The sequence below is a fragment of the Ornithorhynchus anatinus genome, chromosome 7 (assembly GCF_004115215.2).
Source record: "Ornithorhynchus anatinus isolate Pmale09 chromosome 7, mOrnAna1.pri.v4, whole genome shotgun sequence".
Taxonomy (NCBI): Eukaryota; Metazoa; Chordata; class Mammalia; order Monotremata; family Ornithorhynchidae; genus Ornithorhynchus; species Ornithorhynchus anatinus.
The window spans coordinates 64,948,406-64,970,152 of record NC_041734.1 but is presented as its reverse complement, the minus strand read 5'-3'; the positions used below and the strand labels follow the sequence as shown (position 1 = coordinate 64,970,152).

The 21,747-nt window shown below is 43.6% G+C and overlaps 1 long non-coding RNA gene across 1 annotated transcript; it reads left to right on the top strand.

Annotated features, from left to right (window-relative positions):
* The first annotated feature begins 254 nt into the window (after positions 1 to 254).
* LOC114813274 lies at positions 255 to 18,698 on the top strand. Its single transcript, XR_003760978.2, has 3 exons — positions 255 to 441; positions 10,145 to 10,252; positions 18,085 to 18,698. It is a non-coding gene; the product is annotated as an uncharacterized LOC114813274 (long non-coding RNA).
* Positions 18,699 to 21,747: the final 3,049 nt, after the last annotated feature.

Genomic DNA, 21,747 nt, shown 5'->3' with positions numbered 1-21,747 from the left:
CTGCCTTACTGAACCCCCAGTATTTTGCCTGCTACCTAAAAGCTGGATAATCATCTTTGAGAAACTCAAGTGTTCTTGTAAAGTGTAATTACTAAATGGCCATATCCCCTTGGAGTAAGCCTCCTGCTCACCTCAAAAAAAAAAAATCACAAATCCAGGTGTTTCTTAATGGCTCATGTGTTCTGATCCTTTTTAATTGAAACCGAAGGGGATTTTTAAAAGCAGATCTTGCCTTGGTAGGTCAGGAATTGGGTTTGTAGTCTTCGGAGTCTTCCTGGTTAGCTGTGAAGCTTTGGCCAGAGGACTGTGTTTGTGCAGGCCTTTAGATTAGCCCAGAAGTCTTTGATTGACAGCTGCTGCCTGCAAGTTTTGGGACCTCCGTACTGCCAACCTGACCCAGACTCTGGAGACTTCCACCAGGTCTCTCTGGGCAGCATCAGGGTAAGAACACAAGGCTGGGGGGGTCAAAGCGCTCAGACTGCCGTCATTCAGATCAGGGGGGACATGCTGATATTGGAATCTGGGTTCTCTGCGGGACCTATTCCGTGCACCTGTCTGATACGGGGGACTAGATTTATCCCCTGGAGATTCAGAGCAGAAATTTTTCCCTGGAAAGAAATCCCTTCACATACTGCACTGGGAACACTAGTCATTATTACAGAGCACTTTCCTCCCACTTAAGGGTGTGCCCGCAAAAGCTGATGATACAGCAATGTAGGAGACAGAATGCTTCTGGTCACTGCAAGACTTTCTTCCCCCACCCCTACCTCAACTTGCTGGATTTCTACATGCCAGTCGGTCAGTTGAGTGCTTATTGTGTGCAGAGCACTGTACTAAGTGCTTGGGAGAATACAATATAACAGTAAACAGTCCCACTCCCTGCCCACGACAATTTTACAGTCTAGAGAGAATTGCAGCATCTCTGACTCAGTCTCTCTGACCTGTATTTTGGCCACAGACCCTGGAGTCACAGAAGATTTTAAGTGAACCTTTACTGATGATCAAAAACAATAGAAATGGTTACTAAGAAGGGATTCAAAATGTTGGATCCTACTATTAGACATAATGATAGTTACAATTGTGTTATATATTAAGCACTTATTATGCTCCAAGAATGGTACTAAGCACAGTGGTCAATTACCAGATAATCTGCTTGGACACAATAATAATTATGATACTTGTTAAGCACTTACTATGTGCCAAGCACCGGGGTGGATACAAAAAAATCAGGTTGGATACAGTCATGGTCCCACATGGGGTTCACAGGCTTAATTCCCATTTTACAGATGAAGTAGCTGAGGCACAGAGAAGTAAAGTGACTTGCCCAAAGTCACACAGCAAACAAATGGTGGAGCTGGGATTAGAACCCAGCTTCTTCTCACTCCCAGACCCATGATCTATCTACTAAGCCATGCTGCCTCTCACACAATCCCCATCCCACATGAGGCTCATCATCTAACTAGATGGGAAAATGGGTATCTAATCTCCATTTTCAGAGAAGGAAACTGAAGTAAAGAGAGGTTAATGACTTGCCTAAGGTCACATAGCAAGTGACAGAATCAGAATTAGAACCCAGGTCTTCTGTTTCCCACACTCATGCTTCTCATGACAGGTCAAATCAACAGCTACAGTATACCAGGCTTTTGCCAAGTTTCTTGTTCCAGGGGCCCTAAGTGAAATTCAAGAGAATTTAGTAGGAGGCTGAAGGAAGGCTATGTAATCTTGCCCTAGATCAAGCAACTGTTCTCAGACCTCAGAAGATGTAGGGTAAGGGGTGTGATCCCAGCAGCATTAAGGATGGGATCAGTTTTGGGAGAGACGAGAAAAGGTAAGGAGAAAGAGACCAAGAAACTAGTTTCTATCGGCGCTGTGCTGTTCAAGAAGCTCTGATCATTAATTCTGGTTTCAATATCGTAAAACTGAACAAGGAAGACCCAAGGACAAATGTGTGTTTATTCCTCCCTGGCTGAAGAACCACCTTTCTCTATCATTTGACCAAGGCTGAGCCAAAGTCCTCCCCCAACACACAGATTTGTTTTTGAATTTTTAATTTATTTTGCTCTTTTGGCTGTGAGTGGATGGAACAGCCTGTCATGTTACCTCTTAGACCCCTGGCTAATCCAACAAGCATGTTACGGCTGCGCGGTTGTACGTTTACATGGGTATGATGTCAAGCCAAAAAAAAGGCAGGCAAAGGAGAAATTTTAGCATTTTACCAGGGTGAAGCAGACAAGCAGAATTATGAGAGGTGGACAATTTCTTTTGAACCCCAGAAATGGGTTATCAGGGTAGTCAGTCGTGATACGGTCGGGCAGCTGAGAGGCACGGTCTGACCAAGTAGAGAGAGCACAGGCCTCGGAGCTAGAGAACCTGGGTTCTAATCCCAGCTCTGCCACTTTCCTGCTAGGTGACCTTGGGCAAAGCACTTAACTTCTCTGGGCCTCTGTTTCCTCATGTGTAAAGTGGGGATTAAATACCTGTTCTCCCTCCTGCTTAGATGGTGAGCCTGATGATGAACAGGGTCCATGGTCAGCCTGAATGATCTTTTCTCTACCCCAGTGCTTAGTACCCAGTGACCTAGTGGCAAGAGCATAGGCTTGGGAGTCAAAAGATGTGGGTTCTAATCCTGACTCTGCCACTTGTCTGCTGGGTGACCTTGGGCAAGTCACTTAATTTCTCTGGGCCTCAGTTACCTCAACTGTAAAATGGAGATTAAGACTGTGAGCTCCATCTGGGACAGGGACTGTGTCCAACCTGATTATCTTGTATCTACCCAAGTGCTTAGAACAGTTCTTGGCACATTGGAAGCACTTAACAAATATCACACATTATTATTATTACCATGTTTGGTAAATAGTAAGTCTTTAACAAACACCACCGTTATTATTATCCCAATAGTGACAGCCAGGGTGTCTGCGAAAGCAGCTTGGCCTGATCTCCAGGGGCACCAGACTCAGTTTACCACATCTTCCCGGGCTCTTTGGGAAAAGATGCCATCCTCATGGTTGGCAGTGTAGTTCACCAGGGGAAAATCTGTAACAGTATGGGGGCATTCACAGTAACAGTGTTACGTAGCCAGAGTCCACACTTCCCATTAAATGCAAGGTATTTATCTGATCAACTGAAGCCTCTGTAGATTATTTTGAGAGGAAGAGGTATTAGCTATTTTTCTCACCAGTCTAATGCTTCTTTCTTATCTGGGGACCTCCTGGAATTTTGAAAATCAATCGAAGAACCTGGGGAAAGGAACAGAGTTGCTACCAACAAGCACAGCACTGAAACTAAGATAAAATGCCCTAAAGGCATAATCATGCCTGTGGGGAATGACATCAACCTGGGAATATTTCATCGATCAACCTGCAGGGAGTAAAGCATATTATGCTGACCACATTCCCGGGATGTTAGAACACTGGGATTCAAGAGAAGGTGGAGACAGTACCGGGGAGGAAAGAGGGAGAGAGGAATTGGGATTGATTAGGGCTGGGCATTTTTTTTGGTCCTAAATCCTTTGCAGGTGCAGGTTCATAGCTGTCACACAGCTGAAGAAAAAATTTCAGGTGCACAGGTTTAACTGTGCAAATGGAAGAAATCCAGTTTTAAATTAAACACAATGAATTAATGCAGCTACTTTTTGTTGGAATATAAAGATCTACTGAAAGGATTTTTTTAAATGATAAAATTATTAAATTCTAATAGTCAACATTTTCTTCTCCTCTGAGATTTTCTTCTCTTGATTGGACCAAGAATCTTCTGGAGTTATCCTGTTGCACAGGGTTCTAGTCCCTCTTTATCTGATCATGTATTAACTTTTTAAAAATCTGTTCACTGTTGTTCTTCCTTATCTACTACCAAACTAGATACAAGCCTGTTTGTTTTATCTGAGAGATCAGATGGGGTTTTTTTTTTTTTCTTCTTTCTTTTCTCTGTAATCATTAAACTCTGTTTGTGTTAGTCAACAATAAGCAGATCCTCCTTATAATAAGGTTGTAGATAAAACAGCCCTCCCTGCAAGTGGTGTGATCAGTGTTAAGGGGTTTTGTTTTCTCAAAGAAGCTAGAGGGGAGGGCTGAGAAAGAGCTGAAGAAGCAGCATAGCTAGTGGAAAGAGCACGGGCCTGGGAGTCAGAGGACCTGGGTTCTAATTCTGAGTTCACCACTTTCCTGCTGTGTGACCTTGGGCAAGTCACTTATCTTCTCTCTGCCTCTATTCCCTCAACTGTAAAATAGAGATTAAGTACCAGTTCTCTCTTGTACTTAGACCGTGAGCCCCATGTAGGACAGGGACTATGTCCAACCTAATTAACTTGTACCTACTCCAGCACTTGGAACTCTATTTGACACAGAGTTAGCACTTAACACATTTATTTAAAAAAAGGTGGACTGATTTCAGGGTCTCTTGGAATGATGATGATGATGATGATGATTGAAGAAACTGCTAGGTGCTTACTAGGTTCCAAGAACTGTTCTAAGTGCTGGGGTAGATACAAGTTAATCAGGTTGGACATAGTCCCTGTCTCACATTGGGCTCACATTTTTAATCCCCATTTTTTACAGATGAAATAACTGAGGCACAGAGAAGTCAGGTGACTTGCCCAAGGTCACAGAGCAGACAAGTGGTGGAGCGAGGATTAGAACCCATGACATTCTGACTCCCAGGCCCATGCTCTATCCACTACAACATGAGGATAGAGATCCAATATTGAATCTTCAGTTTACAGATGAGGCAACAGAGGCACAGAGAAATGAAGTGAAATGACTTGCCCAAGGTCACACAGCAGACAAGTGGCAGAGCCACCCAGGTCCTCTGACTTCCAGACCCATGCTCTTTCCACTAGGTCATCCTGCTTCCCATGGGATGTAATTCCATGATCTTTAGGTTCTCCTGCCAGGTACCATCTCCACAGACGTTTGATTCGCAAGTCTGTTTCACAGCAGACAGATTTTGGTCACAAATGGGTATTTTCCGCAGGAAATATCTTTTCAAAAATGTAACTACCTCAGACAGTCATGATTTAATTTGTGGTCACCAAAAGACACCAAAATATATACTTTTTGAATCAATCAGTGACATTTATTGAATATTAGTCAACAGTGTGCAGAACACTGAATAAGCACTTGAGAGAGTACAGCATAATAGAGTTGGTAGATTTATCCCTGGTCCTCAAGGAGTTTACAATCTGGTGGATCAACTGAGGGCAGACAGCTTCTCTTTTCTGTATCCAACAAAGTGTCAATGCAGAGACCTGCCCTCAGGTGGTTTAGTAAAATGAATCAATGAAAGTTAATACAATCAGACTGAGGTATCCTGATTCCAAAGGAAAATCTTATGGCAATTCTCTGCAAACTTCACTGTTACGTAAAAAATTATAATAAGAGTGAAAATTAAAGTATTAAAGTGCTTACTATAGTCAAGTCCTGTTCTAAATGGAGAGGTAGGCACAAGATAATCACAGTCTAAGGAGGAGGAATTTCCTCATTCTACAGATTTTAAAAAATCCAACAAACTGAGGTGCAGAGCAGTTAAAAGGACTTGCCTAAAGTCACCCAATAGGCAAATGGCAAAATTGAGATTAGAACCCAGGTCCTCTCACCACTCACTTGGCTACACTGCTTATCTACCAAAGCTTGTTAGTTCTTAATTGAGGTATTCTTTGGAATGATGAGGGATTTTCTCACACGTATTTCATCTGTTGAAGGAAATTCCTTTCCTTTATTTTGCTAAAGTATTCTCTTTGCATGGCAGTTTGATTTCTATTAATGTAATTTCTCCTGCAGCCAGAATTTTCTGTAAAATAACACTTACTTCATTGAGGTGTGTATTATTTGAAACCAACTCAACAGTTTAAGGATTCCTTTCAAAACAAAATGTTTGATTGTTGTGGCGAGCGTTTCCAAAAAGGCATGATATAGTGCTGAGTATTTCCATAAAGATATGATATAGTTCAACCTTTGCTGCTGAAGCCAATAACTCTGGCAGCCAAATTGTTTTCAGAATGTTTCCATCCATTTTTATCACTAAAGTTGGGGGCAGAGAGAGTAGGATTTCCTGGTGGAGATGATTATTAATACTAATAGTGGTATTTGTTAAACCCTTACTATGAGCCAAACACCATGGTAGATGCGATACTGTCAGAGCAGACACAGTCCCTGTCCCTCCTGGGGCTCACAGTCTTTGGAGGAGAAAGAAGTATTTAATCCCCAATTTTACAGCTGAGGAAACTGAGGCACAGATAAGGTAGTAGTCTTGCTCAAGATCACACAGCAGGCAAGTGACAGAGCTGGGATTGGAACCTGGGTTGTCTCATTCCCGGGCCTGGGTTCTTTCGGTGGGGCCATTATATGACTCAGTGTATTCCGAGGTTTTGTCTGTTGAGAGAGCCACGTGATCTGAAAGCATTCTCTTTGTACAAAATAGCTGTACAGTTAAGGCATCACCAAACAAAACCCATTTTAAAACCCTGTTTTCCTCCTTAGAGTAGTATGATTGATTATGAGGGCTGTTGCAGCCCCAGAATCCTAGAAATGAATCCTGAAAATTGTGGTATAAAGAGTAAATGCCAGAATGTGAACCCTTGGTTAGTAGGGTGAGGTTGATTAATATCCTTGCCGCTAATTAAAAAAGCCGCCAAATCCAAAGTAACAAGAAATCCCGGGCATTTTCTTGGTGATGAATGCTATCATGGTGCAGATTTCTTCCTCCTGTAGCATAAAGATTTCATGGGCAGGAGCAGGGGAAGAAAAAGCCTGTTTGAAATACAAGCTCGTAAACATATATTCATATTCATGTGTGAATCAGCGCTCCAAACTACTGGAAGAAAAGTGCTTTCTAAATAGTCTGTGCACATGTGTACGTGCACACACACACACACACACACACACACACATACCCCACCCCCACCCCCAACCCCGGCTGACCTAGGTCCAAATTTCCAGGTTCTTCATCAAGGTGCTGCCCTGCTTCAGCCACCAACCCCCCAGAGAATCTTGGAAAGCAGCTGCCAAGGTAATCAATCAGTCAATCAATGGTATTTATTGAGCACTTACTCTGTGCAGAACGGTGTACTAAACATTAGGAAGAGTATAATGCAACAGGGCTGATAGACACATTCCCTGCCCACAAAGACCTTGCAATCCTTGTGTAGAAAAAAATGAGTGGAAAAGAAAGATTACATTCCCTGGGGCTTTTGTCTATTCACCCATTAGATCACCTTGAGTGCAGAGAAGGGGTGCCTTGCTTCTCTCTTAGATTCTCCCAAATGCTTAGTACAGCATTTAGCACTTAATAATAATAATAATTGTGGTATTTGTTAAGCATCTATTATGTGTCAGGCACTGTTCTAAGCACTGGGGTGGATACAAGCAAATCTTGTTGGACACAGTCCCTGTCCCATGCAGGGCTCACAGTCTCAATCTCCATTTTTACAGATGAGGTAACTGAGGCAAAGAGAAGTAAAGTGAAGTGACTCGCTCAAGGCTACAGAGCAGATAGGCGATGGAGTCCGAATTACAACCCATGACCGTTTGATCCCAGGCCTGTGGTCTATCCACTACAAGGACTCGGTGAACACCACTCACTGGTTGGTTGATGGATGATTGAATTCAGTTTCCAGAAAGACCATACCATGACCAGATAGTAATATTGGCTTGGTCCTTAGGTGTGAACTAAAACCATCAGCTCCATCCTTAAGGAATATTGAGTCTGTATCACTGGGGTGTCAAGCTCTGTGGGAGAAGCCATCTCCAGACAAGTGGGAAAAATGGTTGGGGTGTGTTTTGTCTCTGGTGTTTGAGTTCTGCAGAGCCCAAAATTCAACGTTTGATCTAGGCAAGCCAGAGTCCTCGAGGGCTTAAGCATAAGGAGAAACATGTTGCCCCCTAAGAACGCCATAGGGGAAGCATTTGAAAATAGATATTGAGGACTAATGCACACTTTATGGGGATAGTAGTTTGTATTATTATGTATTATTTGTGCAGAGCACTTTACTAAGTCCTGGAAAAAAATTCACAGGTAAAAATGAGGCCCTGGCTTTGCTCACAATCTAGGAATAAGGGAGTGGAAGGGGGATGGGTGACAGAAACATATGGAAGGATAAAACAGACACAACTATAAAGACGAGAGGAGAATCGGTCACGGTACCTAGAGGATAGGGTACTGGGACTCCTTGTGGCTCAAGCGGGTGAAGTTAAATGTTGGAAGGTCTTTCGAGATAATTATAATAGCAATAACAATAATGATCGATGATGGCATTTGGGAAGCACTTCCTAGGTGCCAAGCACCGTTCTAAGTACTGGGGTAAATTACAGGTTTATCAGGTTGGACATCGTCCCCGTCCTACATGGACTCATAGTCTAAGTAGGAGGAAGAACAGACATTTAATCCCCATTTTGCAGAGGAGGGACCTAAGGCCCAGAGAAGCAAAATGATTTGCCAAGGTCACCTAGTAAGCAATTGGCAGAGCTGGGGTTAGAACACAGGTCCTCTGACTCTCAGGTCCATGCTTTTTCCACTACACCATGTTGCTTCAGATCTCCATCATCTCCTAACAGCAAAGAAGCTGGAAATGAACACATGGAAATAATCAGAGGTCCTTGCATTCAATGAGCAAAAATCATTTTCTCTGCCTCAGTACCTTGTTAGACTGTCAAAGCAGGTTCGTCTTTGATTGTTAGTTTTTCATTCCCAGCATATGTAAGAAGCTATGAGTAATCCATGTAGTGATTTACTATGCTTTGTAATTAGTTGCAGTTGATTAGACAAACTCCATTTTTATTAGGCTCTGACTTTGTCTTCAGGTGAACTTTTCACTGGTGAATTGACTATCTGTTGCAGTCTCCTGGCTGGCTGGCTCAGGAACTGTGATATCATGGTCGGTTAGGCCAGAGACAAGGGATGTGTCCAGGATTGGCCATAAACTATGGAGCCAGGGAGTTATTAAAAGATAAATCCTTGCCACGCTCGAGGGTTCAGCCAGGACTCGTTCTTAGAGAGTGCAGTCGAAAGCTGAGCACAAATCAGCAAGCCTTTAAATGCTGGGTGTAAGTGACGGACCTTAACGAAACCCGACCTAAAATGGGGTCCCTTCCCCTCATGAGCACGTGCTGGGGTTTGACCGACCCAGGCATCTCAGTTGGATTGGACTCCAGATAGGCGGTTGGGAGGCCAGAGGTGATATCCCCATACCCATTTAAGAAGTCAGTTAGTCAGTCAATCGTATTTATGGAGCACTTACTGTGTGCAGGACACTATACTAAGCATTTGGGAGAGTATAACAATATAACAGACACCTTCCCTGCCCACAATGATCTTACAATCGAAAGGGAGAGATGAGCATTAATATAAATAAATTTCGGGTATGTACAAAAGTACTGACGGGCTGGTGGGGGGGGGAGATGAATAAAGGGAGCAAGTTAGGGCGACGCTGATAGGGAGAAGAGGAAAGGGGGCTTCATCAGGGAAGGCCTCTTGGAGGAGATGTGGCTTCAACGAGGCCTTGAAGTGGGGGAGAATAATTGTCAGATATGAAGAGGGAGGGTGTTCCAAGCGAGAGGCAGGGCATGGGTGAGAGGTTGGTGGCAAGATAGATGAGATGGAGGTACAATGAGAAGGTTGGCTCTAGAGAAGTGAAGTGTGTGGGCTGGGTTGTAGTAGAAGAGTAAGAAGCCCAAGACTGTGGCAGTGCAGGGGATGTACAGGCCCGATCTCATGCCTCACATCCCCCGGAGGAAAGCCAACAATACTTCCAGAGTTTCCCGCTTGACTCAGACAAGCTATCCCCCTCAACTCAATAAAGGCTGTGTCCCGTCCACAGCCCTGGGGCAGGAGAAGGGAAAGTGCTATAAAAAAGAAGATAAATTCTCCCCTAGAGTGGGACTGATAGAAATGGCAAATACGCAAAATGAAAGTGAACTCAGCAGAGCTCAGTTTGTCATTTGTGAGGTGACAGGTATAGATCATTGAGAGGTAGCTTTCTCCTACTTTGTATTTGAACAGATTCTGCACTTGGTGATAAAATGACAGACGAATGAAGCTTCAGGAGGGAAATCAAGCTCTCATGCTTCGTTGAAATCTTCATTTTGTTTTGCTGCCTCACTTTCAGATAGAAAAACCACCTCCTTACTTCCCTTTTTTCTCTGGTTCCCCTCAGGGGCAATGTCAGTGAGTGGAGTAAAAAGACTACAGAGAAAGAAACGTTTTGCCTTCCTGCTTCGGTGAAAGTAGATCTGGAGAGCAAACCACTCCCCCAGAAAGAACGGTAACATTTGGGTCAGATTTAGATGAGTGCCTAAAATACATAACCTGTGGATCCTGGATGTTTATGGGTGGTGGTTTTGTTTTTGATTTTTGAATTTCTGATTGTTCAAAGGGAAAGAGCACAAGCCTGGGAGTCAGAGGACCTGAGTTCTAGTCCTGGCTCTGCCACTTCCCTGCTGTGTGATATTGGGCAAGTCTCTGTGCCTCATTTATCGCCTCTGCAAAATGGGGATTCAGTACCTGTTCTCCTTCCTACTTAGAATATAGGATCTGATTATCTGGTAATATTTCTATCGCAGTGCTCAGTATAGTGCTTGGCACATAGTAAGCACTCAACACATATCATTATTATTAACCTTTGACAAGGAAGGCCTCTGTTAACAGTCCCCACCCACAAACTCTCTCTTGCTCGCTCTCATATGCATGCATTTGTGTGCCTGCATGCGAATACACACAAAAACACTCACCCCCTACCCCCCACGGTCCTGACAGGCTGGTTTCCGCCCATTCTCTGCTCCAAGACCTGTGGGGATTTCAATGAGATTATAGTGGGGGCCTTGGGAAGACAGAGGGAGGGTCTGTGAGCTAAAAGCCTCTGTGCCATTCAGCCAGAGATTTAAGAAGCTTGGGCCATGTCCTGCAGTTCTCACCCCACTCCACCTTAGGGCAGAAAGCAAAAGCTATATGCAAGATGGTTGAGGCCAGTGAGCCTCACGTGGGATAACCTGATTACCCTGTATGTCCCCCAGCGCTTAGAACAGTGCTCTGCACATAGTAAGCGCTTAACAAATACCAACATTATTAAGAAATCTTGAACCCACACGTGTTCATGCACACACACAAGTTCCTTCTGTACTCTCAACCAATCAGTTGGCTTTATTGAGAGTTTTTTGTAGATTGACCTCTTGGGAAAGTACAGTATAGTAGAATTGGTAAACACATCCCTGCCTAAAAGGAGTTTACAGTCTAGAGGGGAAGACAGACATAAAAATAGCTCCTTGTGGGCCAGGAAAGTGCTTCCCAAATCTGTTGTACTGTACTCTCGTAAGCGCTTAGTACAGAGTAATTATAATAATAATGCTGGTATTTGTTAAGCACTTACTGTGTGCCAGGTACCCTACTAAGCTCTGGGGTGGATATAAGCAAATTGGGTTGGACACAGTCCCTTGTCCCACGTGGGGCTCACAGTCTCAATCCCCATTTTACAGATGAGGAAACTGAGGCAGAGAGAAGTGAAATGACTTGTTCACAGTCACGCAGCAGACAAGTGGCAGAGCTAGGATTAGAACCCGCAACCTTCTGATTCCCAGACTTGTGTTCTATCCACTATATCATGCTGCTTCCACAGTAAGCATACAGTAATTACTGAACAAATACCATTGACTGATTGATCTCTCCTTTCAGTGCTCTGTATCTCTGTCTGGGTATTCTTCTTTGTATCTACCCTAAATTGCTTAAGCTGCACCGAAAGACCATGTACTGTAAACATCCATGGAGGCAACTGGTTACCATGTCAAGTTGGCAGTTTGAAAGACGACTGTCCTGTAAAGAGAATGAGTATCCTGGTGGAGAAAATAATAATAATGGTGGTATTAAGCGCTTACTGTGTTCAGAGCACTGTTCTAAGTGCTGGGGGAGATAGAGGGTGACCCGGTTGTCCCACGTGAGGCTCACGGTCTTAATCCCCATTTTACAGATGAGGTAACTGAGGCAAAGAGAAGTGAAGTGACTTGCCCACAGTCACACAGCTGACAAGTGGCGGAGCCGGGATTCGAACCCATGACCTCTGACTCCCAACCCCGGGCTCTTTCCACTGAGAAAAATGCCCGAGTGATCCTTTTAGCAGATGGAGTAGGGCTTTCCTGTCTCCTGTTTTCTCTGATTCTTGAGCTCCAGTGTCTATGTTAATGGGCTGGCAGAAATTACCAAATTAAACTTGCGAGAGCCATTGCTGTTATTTAACCTCCGGGCAATTACAGTGACTGTCAGAGGTTTTAGAGCCACATCTAACCTGACCCTTTTTAAATGACTCAAAAGTGGCATCTTAATGAGACACAATAGCAGAAAGGGTTTGCTGGTGTTTTTTTTTTAAGTGACTTTAATGGAAGTAGGGCTGAATTTCTCCATCTCGCCCCATTCTGAGGACACAATGCAGTGGCAGAAATGTCTGATGGAAGCTGCAGTAGCTGCCCTTCTGCCTTGCTCTGAAATTGCCACCCTTAGTTGGGATGTCATTCTTCTCTTTCCACCTGGAACCTCCTGGAAGAAACCACTAGTGGGTGGAGGTCAGAGCTTCCTCTCCTTTATCAGATTTTAGGGTTCACTCATTTCCCTCTGGGGCTGAAACTTGTTTTCGTTCCTTTGTTTTGTTCTCTTCTGACTCAAATCTAAGGGCTCATTCAAGATGCCAGTGCCTACTATCATGCACACAGTAAGCACTCAATAAATTTGAATGAATTACAACTATTATTAATTTTGAGCAAGAGTCCCAAGAAGTTAGTACTAGGTAGGGAATAGTTTTGGCTCGGACAGCCTCAATCTTAGTATATTTTTAGTATATTTTGGGAAGCAGCGTGGTTCAGTGGAAAGAGCCCGGGCTTGGGAGTTGGAGGTCACGAGTTCGAATCCCACTCCGCCACTTGTCGACTGTGGGCAAGTCACTTCACTTCTCTGGGCCTCAGTTACCTCCTCAGTAAAATGGGGATGAAGATGGTGAGCCCCACGTGGGACAACCTGATTACCTTGTATCTACCCAGCTCTTAGAACAGTGCTCTGCACATAGTAAGCGCTTAACAAATACCAACATTATTATTATTATTACACTTTTAAAAAATTGCACAGGACCCCTTACAGTCCTGTTCTAATCAGGTCAATCTTTGAAGATACTACTTTGACTCCATTGTTTACTCAAAGTGAGGTTTTCTATAGCCGCAGTGACTTATGGTTAATAATGCCACCAAGGTGGTCAGGGGTAAATGAGGGTAATTGCACCAGGGGTAAGACAAGCCAGAAGGAACACCTTTAATGTTGCTTATTCAGTTGTTTCTTGCATTTGCTAATGATAGGGCTTTGAGCTCTGCTAACTACCCAGCCAACTAAATGTCTCAGGGAACCAGAAATGAATTACTGGCCCTGATTTTGGCAGCGTCTCTATCCACCTCTCCAGCAATCCACATTGTTTCCGGACAAATGCTACTTCCCAGCCCATATCAAGTCCTGCAAGTTTGAACAGACCCAATTCATTCAACGGTAAAGACTCCTCTGGAAGTTTAAGAATCTGGATTCTGTAATAAATCTAGTGTCCTGCAGTCCTAGAGGGTTCTCACCAACATTGGAGAGAGTTTCGAGAACTATGTCGGAAAAGCTCCAGAGGATGTAGAAGATGATCAAGAAGAAAATATTAACAGGAGTCAAAAAAAAAAAAATGCCAAGCTAAACAACTCTGAAGGGTGAAGGGAGCGGCATGCACATGATATGGACTATTTAAAAAAAGACTAGGCGGGGACAGAGTAGTGGGATGGCATGAGTAGCCCCCTTGCTTTTAATTTTTCCCTAAAAACCTCCCTCATATTTAGAATCGCTAGGCCTTTAGAGGCCTGCAGAGAGGCTCCATTTCTCTTTGTCAATCAATCAATCACTGGTATTTAATGAGGGCTTACAACTTGCAAAGTACTAAACTAAGCACTTGGGAAAGCACAATGACTTGGATGGAAAAAACCTACTCACTGGGAGTTAATGATAGTGTGGAGAGCAAGAGTGACTCCATTTTAACTGCATAGAAGATTATTTGTCCCCCATGAGCTACAGGGACAAAGGAGGAATTTGAGGACAAAGTGAATTGTCTTGCTGAAAAGTATTGCAGAGGACTTGAATGACTGGGGAAAAAGGGAATTGTTTTGCAGAGGGGCTTGAGGAGGGGCTAAAAGGAAAAAGACTGCTGGGTGAGGTTACGCCAGAAAGGAGGTAAACATGGGGAGAGGTCGCCGTCCTCCGTAACTTATCCTGTAAGGAGGAAGATAGCAGGCAATGCCAGACAATTTCCTAGTAAAAACCTAGCCAGTCTTTGTCTTTTAATGATTTTTTAATGGTATTTGTTAAGCACTTACTATGATCCACGCACTGTACTAAGCACTGGGGTAGATGCAAGATAATGATATTTTTTAAGCACTTACTAGGTGCGAAGGACTGTTCTAAGTGCTGGATCAGATTGGATACAGTCCACATCCCACATAGGGCTCACAATCTTAATCCCATGGAATTTACTGGGATTGGGAAGAAATTTTGAGAGAGGTGACTGCAAGTAAAACCCAGGAAAATAGGGTGGACAAAGAGGTGTGGATGACTCATAGAGGCAAGAAGAGAACTAGCATGGTGTAGTGGTTAGAGCACAGGCCTGGGAGTCAGAAGGTCATGGGTTCTAATGCCGGCCCCACCACTTGTCTGCTGTGTGATCTTGGACAAGTCATTTCTCTGTGTCTCAGTTACCTCATCTTAAAAATGGGGATCGAGACTGTGAGCCCTACATGGGACAGGGACTGTGGGCAACCCGATTTGCTTGTATCCACCCCAGCGCTTTAAACAGTGACCCGCACAAAGTAACACTTAAATGTCATTATTATTGTTATTATAGGACCCAGAGTAAAATTTGAGAGTCCAGTTGAATCTTTGCTGCTGAGCAATTCAGGGACAATCACTCCCCCACCGGGACCCTTGTCTCATTTTTGCTTCCTTCCCTGCGTTGTGACATCTTTCCTGGGTCTCTGTTGAAGACGTTGAGAGCTTAAAGAAGGAATTAAAATGGGGAGAGGGGAAAGGGTTTGGGAAGAATTGAAACCAGGACCTTTGGCAGCCGCAGCAATGTTGTCTGGAGGCAGCGTTTCGACTGCCTCCTTTTCAGAAAGGAAGAGAAATTTCTGTAAGGACTCTGAGAGAAGACGGGGTATTGTGTTCTGCGGTTGGCGCCCTAGAGCAAACAGTTGTGAATATTTACCCAGTCTAACCCTGCAGGTTGTGGGCCCGGGTTCCTGAAGCAGATTGCCCGTTTTGCTCAGCAAAACTCCATTGTCTCTGGAGCCTTTTCGCCAGGAAAAGAAGCCACGACTTCTATTTCCCTCCCCTTTCCCTTAAAACGGTTCTACAAATTGAGGCCCAGGAGCTATTTGTATCTAGCCAAGCTGCAGGAAAGCCTAAAGCTCTCCGCTCACTACTTCTCCAGGCCCCTGGTTATGTGCATTTTCTCTCCTCCTCCTCCCCTCCATCTCTCCCCTGCCTATCACCTACTATCCTCATCACTGAAAGGGCTCTGATCCAGCTAGTCGAGAATAAATTGCTCCTCAAGTCTGTTTTTCCTTGATTTCATTGGAAGATTGCCTGAGGAATAGACAACTTAGTCTATGCAGGTGCAAACAAATAAGGTGCAAACCTTTATATAGGATCTCTGGAAACCTTTCCAATCAATCAACGGTATTTTTTGAGCACTTACTGTGTGCAGAGCACTGTATTAAGTGCTTAGGAGAGTACAATACACTGCAATGGTATAGAGCTGGAAGACATGATCCCTGTCCTGCCCTTAAGGAGTTTATAATCTAGGAGGGGAGGCAAACATTAAAATACTTTTTCTCCCCATTGTAAGATGGTGCTCCAGCCTGTAAACTTGTCCTCTATACTGTTAACTCATGGGCAGGGACCGTGTCTACCAAGTCTGTTCACTCATTCAGTCGTATTTATTGAGTGCTTACTATGTGCTGAGCATTGTACTAAGCGCTTGGAATGTCTGTGATATACTCTCCCAAGAGCTTAGTACAGGGCATTGCACACAGTAAACACTTAATAAATTAAATATGATTGATTTTTCAGATGCCCAGATAACAGTAATTATAATGATAATGGCATTTGTTGAGCTCTTACTATGGGCAAAGCACTGTTCTAGGCACTGGCGGGGTTACAAGGAACTCAGGTTGTCCAATATGCGGCTCACAGTCTTAGTCCCCATTTTACAGATAACTGAGGCACAGAGAAGTTGTGACTCACCCAAAGTCACACAGCTGACAAGTGGTGGAGGTGGGATTAGAACCCATGACCTCTGACTCCCAAGCCCATGCTTTTTCCACTGAGCCACGCTGCTTCCCCAAAAGTAGTGTTGCCTAGTGGAAAGAATACAGGTTCGGGCATCAGCAGACCTGGGCTTTTAATCCCAGCTCAGCCACTTGTCTGCTGTGTGACCTCAGACAAGTGACTTAACTTCTCTCTGCCTCAGTTACCTCATCCATAAAATATGAGGATTTAAGTTGTGAGCTCCATGAGAGACAGGAGTGGTGCCTAACCTGATTAGCCTGTGTCTAGTTCAGTGTCCCTTATATAGTAAGTATTTAACAAATACCGTAAGAAAAAAAGAGTAAAATCTACTGAAAATTCCTGAACTCACACCAAGTGGTAAAGCAGGAACTGGACATTCTTACTTCCCTTTTTCTCCCCGAGCAGATGTCTTTATTACCTGTTCAAGGGGTGGTTCTGGACTCAGTTGGGTTTGGTTTAAGGGGTTCTAGGTTTCTGTCACCAAATCTTGCTACTTAGGCAGTAATTGTCAATGCTGAGGTAGACAAACTAGAAAACTCAATCTAGAGAGCCAGAATAGTCTTTGGAACACTGACAGCAAGTGACAACAATGGATGTCAAACTCAACATCTACAGTGCTGTAGCAGGGGTCCAACCTTTTATTCAAATGTGAATTTTTATGGCATTTGTTAAGCATTTAAGATGTGCACTGGGGTAGATACAAGCTAATCAGACCGGACACAGCCTTATCCCATATTGGGCTCACGGTACTACGCAACATTTTACAGATGAGGTAGCTGAAGCACAGAGGACTGAAATGACTTGCCCAAGGTCACACAGTAGACAAGTGGCAGAGCTGGAATTAGAACCCAAGTCCTTCTAATGCCCAGGCCCGGACTATTGTGGGTACAGATTGTGTCTACCGACTCTATTGTAGTTTCCCAAGTGCTTAGTACAGTGCTCTGAAAACAGAAAGTACTCACTAAAATACCATTGATTGATCAATTGATTGTGAGCCTTCCCTCTCACCCCACCTCCCCGAGTGTGTTAGAAGTGTGTAATCCCTACCTGTTAATTCTTTCCCAGCTCCTAGTACCGTGCTTTGTACACAGTAAGCACTTAAATAAATCCTGTTACTTCTACTGGGAGCCATAGAGGAACGAGAGAGGACACATGTGATCTCTTGAGCAGTTTCGTGAGCATTACCAAAATCCATAGGTAACACAACCGGCAAAAGACGATTGTTTGAAGACCTCATACAAGATGGAATATATTAGTCACTCAGACTGGGCCACATTGTTAGGTTCTCACTATCAGTTATTTTCTAATAGATAAGTCAGATATCCACAGTAGTGATTGGATACTGCAGCTCATCACTACTTAATTTAAGGGTCCGTTCTTCTCTGGGGGATGACTCTGAGTTAAGTCAAAGAAATAATTATTTTACAGTAAAACACTTTCTAAATCCCATTTCGTAATTTAGCTCACAATCTTCTGCCTGAGAAAGTACATCAGTGGGAAGGGAAGTTGATTAAATATGAGGTAACCAAAGTCCTTTGTGCAATAAAATATGAAGCGGGATGACACGTATCTAGCCCCAGATGCACTAATTTGATTTCATGCCCCAACATCAGCTGCTCTTCTCCACTTAACGGGAACATTTGCCTCCATCTGTCACAGTCTCCTCCTTTTCTTTTCAAAAAATCTTTTGATTTTAATCTCAGATGATGAAATGATGTTCCGTGTTTTAACACCAAACTCCTGTCTCGGACATTTCAGATTCCAAACCCAAGTGATTGCGTCCAATTCTAAATCAAACCCGGAGCCATCAGGGGAGTGAAATTAAGGGACCCAAGAAAAAGAGGATGACAGAGAAGATTTTGTATGCAAATCAATCTCCTCCACCCATTGGAAACAACCTGCTGTGAACTGGGCTAGAACACATAGGCCATTATTACCTTGTTAGGCTGTCAGAACCCAAGGAATTTAACTAGGTGATAATGGGAAGAAAATGTCTTAGACCTTTTTAAACTCATTCCCTACTTCTTAGTATTCCAGTCCAGCACCCCAGTCCTTCAGGCAAGGGTGAGAATTCCAGAAAGAGACTCACAAGGAAGAAGAAACTTGGGAGTTCTCAGTCTGCAAAGAATTCACCTCTTAGATTCCAGGAAAGCATTATAAGGACTCCTCACTTTCTTCTCCTTTGTATATTTCTTTGACTTTTACTCTAAGCATTATAAGATCCTAAGGATAAGGTGGCAAACTCTGAAGTGATTAAGTCATAATCTTCATATAAGGCAAATACCTTCAACAAAGATACATTGCTTTCATCACACGTGTATCAGTAGGTAACCCTCCTTAATGCCCTGAGGATTGTGATAATAATTCTGGAATGGTGGAGTATGTCTTTTTAGGAAGTGTTTTTCTCTGGTAGAGTTTAGAGAGCTTGCTTGATGTGCTGATTTGCTTTTGAGAACGATTTACTCCTAGAAATGAAAGATATTGGTTTAACCATTCTAATTCAACCATCCCCCATTTATGCTTCCTAACTTAGAAAAAGCACAATTTATGTGGTTTAGAATTAGACAAAAACCCTAGAAAAATCTTATAAACCCCATTAGAGAAGGGAATTATCAAGGCAAGTTCATCACTCTGGAGATTTTCTTCCAAAGTACATTAGAGTTCATAATAGATGGAGAGGATTTTAGCCACTCGGCCAATACCATTTTAATGGGAATAAAGTGCCAAAGCTTAGCAGGTTGATGAGCCCAGAATTAGTAAAAAGGTGACTGGATAAACAGGGATCATTTTGGTCCTTTGGAAGAGCCAGACAAAGTAACACATCTGTCTCTCTTCAAGTCTTTGAAAATAGAATCACTTTTTTTCTGCCCAGAGATGCTTGAATGGAATCCTTCCTGGAATGGGGGGGGTGGTGGATGAGATGACCTCTCAAGGTTCTCTCCAGCTTGAGGATTCTGTGACTTCATAGCCTACGGCACAGGGTCCTGGAAAATCATTTGACAAGGTGTCATAGCCACTGATTTGTTCATCTCATACTCATTATTATGATTGGTTTGAAGTGCTTTAAAGCACTCTCTCTTCTGTGTTGCCCTGATTCGCTCCCTTTATTCCCCCTCCCCCCTTAAGACCCCCAGCCCCAAAGCACTCATGTTCATGCCTATAACTTATTTATTTATGTCTGTCTCCCCCTCTAGACTGTGAATTCCTTGTGGGCAGGGAATGTGTCTGTTATATGGTATGTTTTACTCTCCCAAGGGCTTAGTACAGTGCTTGGCCCACAGTAAGCCCTCAGTAAATACGACTGACTGACTGAATGAATGAGTTCACCCTATCCCAATGATTCTTCCACTATTTATATGCTTCAGTATTGCGTGTCAAACATTTTGCAGAGTTTAAAAAGTGCAATGAAAGTGCTAAATAAGTCATTGCTGCTTAAAGCTGTTTCCTTCTTGGGGTCATGATCTCTGTATCCTTTCTGCTAGAGTTCTTTATAGGAACCTGGTGAATTAACTAGGAAAACCCAATTTCTTTATTGATATGGAAATTTCTCCGGGACACTCCAGTTATCCTGGTGGAGGTGCTCAAAAGGTTAATGAACATCCACAAAGACTGAGGAGGGGAAAACATTCATTAGCTGGTGATTAGGGAACATCTATCTTCTTCCCTTGATGTGAAAGATGGTCAAAGACGGTATTATGTGATGGAGAGGAGATTGGACGGTTTTCGCTTCTGCCTTGCACAGTTCAGATGCAATTCCTTTCAAATTGTCATACTCTGATTTTCCTCACCACTGTATGTATTTAACAGGCAAAAGCTTCACTGCCCTTTTGTATCGTGTGTTGGGCTCAAGTCTTTTTGAAGTGAAGCTCCATTCGCTTACTGCGTGCAGCTGCTTAGTTTTGTATATTTCTACCCTTCTCTCTCTGCCCCCCATTCTAATCCTGGACTCTTTTTTTTTTTTGGTATTTGTTAAGCACTTACCCTCCTTGATGGCCAGCCTAGGTATTTTATTATGATGATAATTTATTTTGAGCTGAATGCAATCCATCAAGGACAGGGAACATGTCTACTAACCCTTTTTCTTTCCTTTTGGCATTTAAGTGCTTACTATAATAATGTTGGTATTTGTTAAGCGCTTACTATGTGCCGAGCACTGTTCTAAGCGCTGGGGTAGACACAGGGGAATCAGGTTGTCCCACGTGGGGCTCACAGTCTTCACCCCCATTTTACAGATGAGGTAACTGAGGCACCGAGAAGTTAAGTGACTTGCCCAGAGTCACACAGCTGACAAGTGGCCGAGCCAGGATTCGAACCCATGACCTCTGACTCCAAAGCCCGTGCTCTTTCCACTGAGCCACGCTGCTTCAATGAGGCAGACACTGTACTAATAGCTAGGTTGTAAATGTACAAGGCTGGATGCAACCCATGTCCCGCAGTCCTAATTCCCATTTTACAGATGAGATAGCTGAATCACAGAAAAGTTAAGTGACTTGCCCAAGCTCACGCAGCAGAGAAGTGGTGGAGTCGGGATTAATATCTAGGTTCCCTGACTCCCAGGCCCGTGTTCTTTCCCTTATGCCTTGCTTCCTTTGTATTCTCTTAAATGCTTAGTACAGTGCTCAGCACACAGCAAGACTGTACTAACCACTTGAAAATATTCAGCAGAGTTGGCAGACACGTTCCCTGCCCCCAGCAAGTTTGCAGTCCAAAAAGGGAGACAGACACGAATATAAATTAAAAAATGTATAATATATGATTTAATGATATGTAAGTACAGTGCTACGGAGCTGAGGGTGGGATGAATATCAAATGCTCAAAGCTAAATAGATCCAAGTGCACAGATTATACAGAAGGGAGAGGAAGCTGGGGAAAAGAAGACTTTATTGGGAAAGGCCTCTTGGAGGAGATATGACTTTAATAATACTTTGAAGGAAGGGAGAGTAGTGGGCTGGGGTATTTGAAGGGGGAGGGAGTTCCAGGCTAGGAAAAGGACTTGGGAAAGGAGGTGGTGATGAGCATAACAAGATTCATTCAATTCATTCAATAGTATTTATTGAGCGCTTACTACGTGCAGAGCACTGTACTAAGCGCTTGGAATGAACAAGTCGGCAACAGATAGGGACGGTCCCTGCCCTTTGACGGGCTCACGGTCTAATCGGGGGAGACGGACAGACGAGAACAATGGCAATAAAGAACAAGATCAGGACACACTGAGTAACCTGGCACTAGAGGAGTAAAGAGTGTGGACTGGGTTGTAGTAGATCAGCAAAGTGAGGTGGGAGAAGGTGAGCTGATTGAATGCTTTAAGCCTATATAAGCCTGTGAGTTTCTCTTTGATGTGGAGGTGAATGGGCAGCCATTGGAGGTTCCTGAAGCGTGGGGAGATACGGGGAGACATTCCTGCTCCTTGTGGGCAGGAAT